Source organism: Ceratotherium simum, chromosome 14, assembly GCF_057802395.1.
Source record: "Ceratotherium simum simum isolate JZ-2026a chromosome 14, ASM5780239v1, whole genome shotgun sequence".
Taxonomy (NCBI): domain Eukaryota; kingdom Metazoa; phylum Chordata; class Mammalia; order Perissodactyla; family Rhinocerotidae; genus Ceratotherium; species Ceratotherium simum.
The window spans coordinates 7,124,297-7,131,453 of NC_141913.1; positions in this window are offsets into that span (position 1 = coordinate 7,124,297).

Sequence of the window (7,157 nt, forward strand, 5' to 3'; positions counted from 1 at the left end):
TTATAAGAAATATATATATTTGGTTATTCAGACGACCAAGATGTATTTCTCGGATATCGTTGGTCTTCATCCACAGCTCCTGGCTCACAGCTCCCCAAACCCTTGGAGATTCCTGAGCAATAAGACCAATGGGAGCCTCTTTTGTTATCATGTTGGGTCTCTGGTCCTCAGTTCCTGAAAATGCTTCAGGGCCAGAAAGGGGAAATAGGCGTCTTGTTATGTTAATGAGGGGACTTTTGGACCCCACCCAAGGGCAGAGGGCTGAGTGCCAGGAGAACCAGCCCTGTGATCAGAGGACTGGAACTTTCAATTCCACCTTCCGATTTCCAGGGAGGAGGCTGGGGAGCTTGAGGTTGAATCAATTGCCAATGGACAACGACTTAGTCAATTATGACTACATAATGAAGCCTCCATAAAAACCCGAAAGGACAGCTCATCAGCCCTTTTTTTTTTTTTTCTGGAGAGCTTCCATGTTGGGGAACCAGAATGCTTCCATGTGCCACTGTGCCAGGCCCCAAGCTCCATGAGGACAGAGGCTCCTTTGTTTGGAACCTCACCCTATGAACCTCTTCATGTGGCTGTCGATTTGTATCCTTTAATACCCTTTGTAATAAATTGGTAATATAGTGAGTAAATGGGTTTTCTTGAGTTCTGTGAGCCATTCTAGCAAATAGTTCAAACCCAAGGAGGGGGTCATAGGAACTTCTAATTTATAGCCAGTCAGTCAGAAGTACAGGTAACAACCTGGACTTGTTACCCCCCAAAGGGGGTCTTCTGCTTGCTGCAATACATGCCAATAGTCAAGATGCAACGTGGTAGGAGAAAAAGCACTTTTTTACTACAGCTTGCGAGCAAGAGGTAAGATGGCAGACTAATGTCCAAGAAAAAACCATCTTACAGAACAAAGACTACAGGCCAATTATATACAGGGTTGGTCTCCAAGTAGGGGAGGCATCTGGTCCCAGGGTGGGGGCATCCATCTGATTACTGGGTGGAGGCATCTGATCCCAGTGTGGGGGCATCCATCTGGTCTTAGATCCTAGCAGTCCTTTGTTTCACTTGATATGCATCAGAGACTGGAGCAAGGCCCTCCACGCTGATCTTTCAGTTGTCATTGATGATGGCTATCAGCATAGACTCTCTGCCTGGGGGTCATCACATTCCTAAGGAACTCAAAAGAACAAAGTTATCGACTTACAGCAGCTGGGAGGGGCCATAAAATCCAGAGTTACTCAGAGGTAATTCTTTTATTTGGTGTGAGGAAGATTAGCCGTGAGCTAACATCCAATGCCAATCCTCCTCTTTTTGCCAAGGAAGATTGGCCCTGGGCTAACATCCGTGCCCATCTTCCTCCACTTTATATGGGATGCTGCCACAGCATGACTTGATAAGTGGTGCATTGGTGAATGCCCAGGATCCGAACCTGGGCCGCCAGCAGCGGAGCGTGCGCACTTAACCGCTAGCCACGGGGCCGGGCCAATCCCGGGGGTAATTCTAAGTTACAATATGGTTTCTTTTCTACAATATGGCTTCCCTGTACTGAGCTGGTATCAGACTTTAGATTCGCATCCTGAGTTGGAGGGAGTTGTTGGAACCTCCAGTTTGTAGCTGGTTGGTTAGAAGCACAGGTAACAAGCACGGGGTGTCTGAAGTGGAGGGCAGTCTTGTGAGACTGAGCCCTTTACCTATGGAATCTGATTCTCTCTCCAGGTAGATGGTGTCAGGATTGAGTTGAATTCTCAGACACTCTGCCAGCATCTGAGAACTGTTCGTTGGTGTGGGGAGGCCTCCACATACACATATTGAAATTGGGGCCAAGAATCCTTTTGCAGCTTTGAAAGTGTGAGACTTCTCATTTTGTTCTTTGTTCTCAAGATTGTGTTGGTTATTGGAGGTCCTTTGAGATTCAATATGAATTTGAGAATTTTTATTTCTGCAAAAAATGTAATTGGGATTTTGATAGGGATTGCATTAAATCTGAAGATTTGTTTGGATAGTATGGATATTTTGATAATATTAAGTCTTTCAATCCATGAACACAGGATGTCTTTCCCTTTATTTATGTCTTAAAATTTCTTTCAGCAATGTTCTATAGCTTTCACTGAACATGTCTTGTGCCTTGTTGGTCAAGTTTATTACTAAGTATTTTATTCTTTTTGATGCTATTGTGAATGGAATTGTTTTGTTAATTTCCTTCTCAGACTGTTCATTGTTAGTGTATAGAAATGCAACTGATTTTTGAATGTTGGTTTTGTATCCTGCAACTTTGCTGAATTCATTTATTAGTTCTAACAGTTTTTGTGTGGAATCATTTGAGTTTTCTACATACAAGATCATGTCATCTGCTAACAGATAATTTTACTTCTTTCTTTCCAATTTGGATGCCTTTTACTTTTTTTTCTTGCCCAATTGCTCTGGCTAGGACTTCCAGGACTATGTTGAATGCAAGGGGATACAGTGGGCATCCTTGCCTTACTAGTGATCTTAGAGGAAAAGCTTTCACTTGTTCACCATTGAGTCTGATGTTAGCTGTTGGCTTTTCATATCTGACTTTTATTATATTAGGTAATTTCCTTTTATTCCTAATTTCTTGAGTGTTTTTATCATGAAAGAGTGTTGAATTTTGACAAAAACTTTTTTCTGCATCAATTAAGATTATCATGTGATTTTTGTCCTTTTTGTTAATGTGATTTTTTTTTTTTTGGTAAGGAAGATTGGCCCCTGAGCTAACATCCATTGCCAATCTTCCTTTTTGCTGAGGTACATTAGCCCTGAGCTAACAGCTGTGCCTACCCTCCTCTATTTTGTATGTGGGATGTCACCACAGCATGGCTCGATGAGCGGTGCATAGGTCGGTGCCCTGGATCTGAACCTGTGAACCTCGGGCCACCGAAGAGCGTGCGAACTTAACCACTAAGCCACTGGGCCAGCCCCATACTTTTATTGATTTTCTTATATTGAACCATCCTTGCATTCTAGGGATAAATCCCACCTGTTCATGGTGTGTAATCCTCTTAAATTCGGTTTACTAGTATTTTGCTGAGGATGTGTGCATTGATACTCATCAGAGATATTGGTCTGTAGTTTTCTTGTAGTATCTTTGTTTGGCTTTGGTATCAGAGTAATGTTGGACTCATAAAATCCATTAGGAAGTGTTCTCTTCTATTCAACTTTGGGAAGAGTTTATGAAGGATTGTTATTAATTCTTCTTTAAATATTTGGTAGAATATTCCAATCAAGCCACCTGGTCTTGGGCTTTTCTTTGTTGAGAGGCTTTTGATTACTGATTCAACCTTCTTACTAGTCATAGTTCTGTTCAGATTTTCTATTTCTTCATGATTCAGTCTTACTCAATTGTATGTTTCTAGGAATTTATCCATTTTTTTCTAGGTTATGCAATTTGTTGGCATATAATTGTTCATAGTAGTCTTTTATAATCTGTTTTATTTCTGTGGTATCAGTTGTAATCTCTTTTTCATTTCTGATTTTAATCATTTTAGTCTTTTTTTCTTAGTCTAGCTAAGGTTTTTTCAACTTTGTTAATCTTTTCAAAAACGCAATTCACTTTCATTGATCCTCTTCTATTTTTCTGTGCTCTATTTTGTTTATTTCTTCTCTAATCTTGTTTTCTTCTTTCTGTTTGCTTTGTATATTTGGTTGCATATATAATTGTGCATTGACCCTTTTATATAATTGTCTTTTTCTCTAGTGACAGTTTATTTGTTTTGTTTTGTTTTATTATATATATATATATATATTTTGCGTGTGTGTGTGAGGAAGATCAGCCCTGAGCTAACATCTGCCAATCCTCTTCTTTTTGCTGAGGAAGACTGGCCCTGGGCTAACATCCGTGCCCATCTTCCTCCACTTTATATGGGATGCTGCCACAGCATGACTTGACAAGTGGTGCGTCAGTGCGTGCGCAGGATCCAAACCCAGGCCGCCAGCAGCAGAACGCGCATACTTAACCACTACGCCACGGGGCTGGCCCCTGACAGTTTTTGATTAAACTCTAATTTGTCTGATATTAGTATAGCTACCCCTGCTGTCTTTTGGTTACATTTGCATGAAATATCTTTTTCCATCCTTTCATTTTCAGCCTATGTGTTTCTTTAAATCTAAGGTCAGTCTCTTGTAGACAGCACAAAATTGCATCTTCTTTTTTTTTTTTTATCCATCTAGCCACTCTGTCTTTTGATTGAGGAATTTAATCTATTTACATTTAAAGCAATTACTGATAAAGAAGGACTTACTTTCTAGTCTTTTTGGGCTGCTATAACAACGATATCATAAAGTAGGTGGCTTATAAACAACAAATTTATTTCTCACAGTTCTGGAAGCTGAAAAGTTCAAGATCATGGCATCACCAGATTTGGTGTCTCATGAGAGTCCACTTAATCATAGACAGTGCCTTCTCACTGTGTCCTGACATGGTGGAAGGGGCAAGGTAGTTCTCTGAGGTCTCTTTATAAGGGCACTAATCTACCATTCATGAAGGATCTGCCCTCATGACCTAAGCACCTCCCAAAGGCCCTACCTAATACCATTACTTTGGGAGTTAGAATTTCAACGTATTAATTCTGGGGGACACAGACATTCAGACTATAGCACTATTCCATTTTGTTCATTGTTTTCTGTCTTTTTTTGTCTCCCTTTTCTTCCTGCTGCCTTTATTTGTGTTTCACTGATTTTTTGTATTGACATGCTTTGGTTTTTTTCCCTTATGTTTTTCTGTGTATCTTCTAAAGGTGTTTACTTTGGGGCTGGCCCAATGGCTTAGTGGTTAAGTGCGCACGCTCCACTACTGGCGGCCCGGGTTCGGATCCCAGGTGCGCACCAACGCACCGCTTCTCTGGCCATGCTGAGGCCATGTCCCACATACAGCAACTATGACATGAAGGATGTGCAACTATGACATACAACTATCTACTGGGGCTTTGGGGAAAAAAAAAGGAGGAGGATTGGCAATAGATGTTAGCTCAGAGCCCATCTTCCTCAGCAAAAAAGAGGAGGATTAGCACAGATTTAGCTCTGGGCTGATCTTCCTCACACACACACACAAAAAAGAGGTTTACTTTGTGATTACTGTGGGGCTTACATAAAACACCTTATAGTTATAACAATCTATGTTATGCTAACTTAATTTCAATCATATACAAAAACCATCTTCTTTTACATCTCTCACTTTATGTTATTGATTCACAAATTACATCTTTATATATTATGTATCCATTAACATAGTTTTAGTGATAGTTATTTTTATGCTTTTATCTTCTAAATTCTATACCAGAATTAAAAGTACTGTATCACCACGATAGCATCACAAGATTCTGTATTTGTTTACTTACCTTTACCAGAGGGCTTTATATTTTTGTATACTTTCATGTTGCTAACGTCTTTTTGTTTCAACTTGCACGACTCCCTTTAGCATTTCTTGTAAGGCACTTCCAGTGGTGATAAACTCCCTCAGCTTTTATTTATCTGAGAAAGTCTTTATTTCTTCTTCATTTGTGAAGGACAGTTTTGCTGGATAATACTCTTGATTGGTAGCTTTTTTTTTCTTTCAGCACTTTGAATACATCATCCCACTCCTCTCTGGCCTCTAAGGTTTCTGCTGAAGATCACTTGTATGTGACAAGTTGCTTTTCTCTTGCTGCTTCTAAAATTTTCTTTGTCTGATTTTTGACAGTTTTTTTGATTATGAGTTGTCTTGGGTGTGGGGCTGTTTAGGTTCATTCTATTTGGAGCCCTTCGAGCTTCTCAAATTTGGATGTCCATTTTCTTTGCCACAGAAGTTTTCAGCCATTATTTCTTCAAATAATTTCTGTTCCTTTCTCTCACTTTTCTCCTTCTGGGACTCTCATTATTGATATATATATATCCATTTTATGCTGTTTTGTATCCCTTAGGCTTTCTCCATTTTTCTTCATTCTTTTTTTTTATTTCTCTGACTTGATAATTTCAATGATCAGAATTGCTGATTCTTTCTTCTGCTTGATCAAGTCTGCTGTTGAACCCCTACAGTGATTTTTTCAATTCAGTCATATTTTTCAGTTCCAGAATTTCTGTATGATTCTTTTTTTACAGTTTCTCTTTGTTGATATTCTCATTTTGTTCATGCATTATTGTCCTGATTTCATTTAGTCTCTATGCTCTCTTGCAGATCATTTAGCTTCAAGACCATTAATTTGAATTCTTTGCGATGTAATTCATAAATCTCCATTTCATTGGGATTGGTTTCTGGTTTATTTTGTTCCCCTGGTTTATATTGTTCCTTTCATTGAGATGTGGCTCTGTTTCTTCTTGTGCTTTGTGACTTTTTTTTTTTTTTTGCTGAGTTTTATGCATTTGATAAAACAGCCACCTCTCCCAGTCTTCTTACAGGGAAGACCTTCACCAAGCAGTCTAGTTACAAATTCTGGGGGCTCCTGAAACCCTTTTTGGGGAATGTGATTTCCCTGGGATTATGCAAGTATTTCTCCAATTAGAGAGATTGCCAGGTTTCTTTTTCAGGAGCTCGTAATTTCTTGCTCACTGTCAGCAGCAATGCTGGTTCTCTGGTGGAGCAGCAAGGTGCCACTTTCTCCTTTGTTCTCAGTGGACCCCAGGCATCCAAAGTATGCTGGTTTCCCATCAGCACCCTAAGTCAGGTGAGAGACACCAGGCCCTTGCATAGCCCTCTGAAGAGCTGGAATGCTGGACCCACATTTCATTCTTCTCTGTCTCTCCTGATGGAGAAGCTGCAAGTTGGGTGCCTTCTCCTGCTTGTGCAGAGGCTGCAATGGCCTGTGTGTGGCACTATAGGCTTTCTGGTGCTGCAGCAAGCCACTCCTGCCCTCTCTTGCTTTCAGTGGCCCCCAGGAATCTAAACTATGCTAATTTCATCAGCACTCCAAGTCAGTTGAGACAGAAGCCAGTCCCTCCAGCAGCCCTCAAAAAAGCTGGAATGTTGGACACATGTTCCACACCTCCCTGCTCCCCCATCCCCTCAGAAGCCATGAACTGGTGGTTTTCTCCCAATCATGCTGAGCTGTCAGCTTGGAAGAGCAGCCAAGAGGAACAGCTCTTCTTACCCATTTCAATGTAGCTGTTTTCAACTTTGTGCTCGCCTGGCATACTGCAACTTTTAAACTGGTTTCTGGAGTTCTGATAAAGGT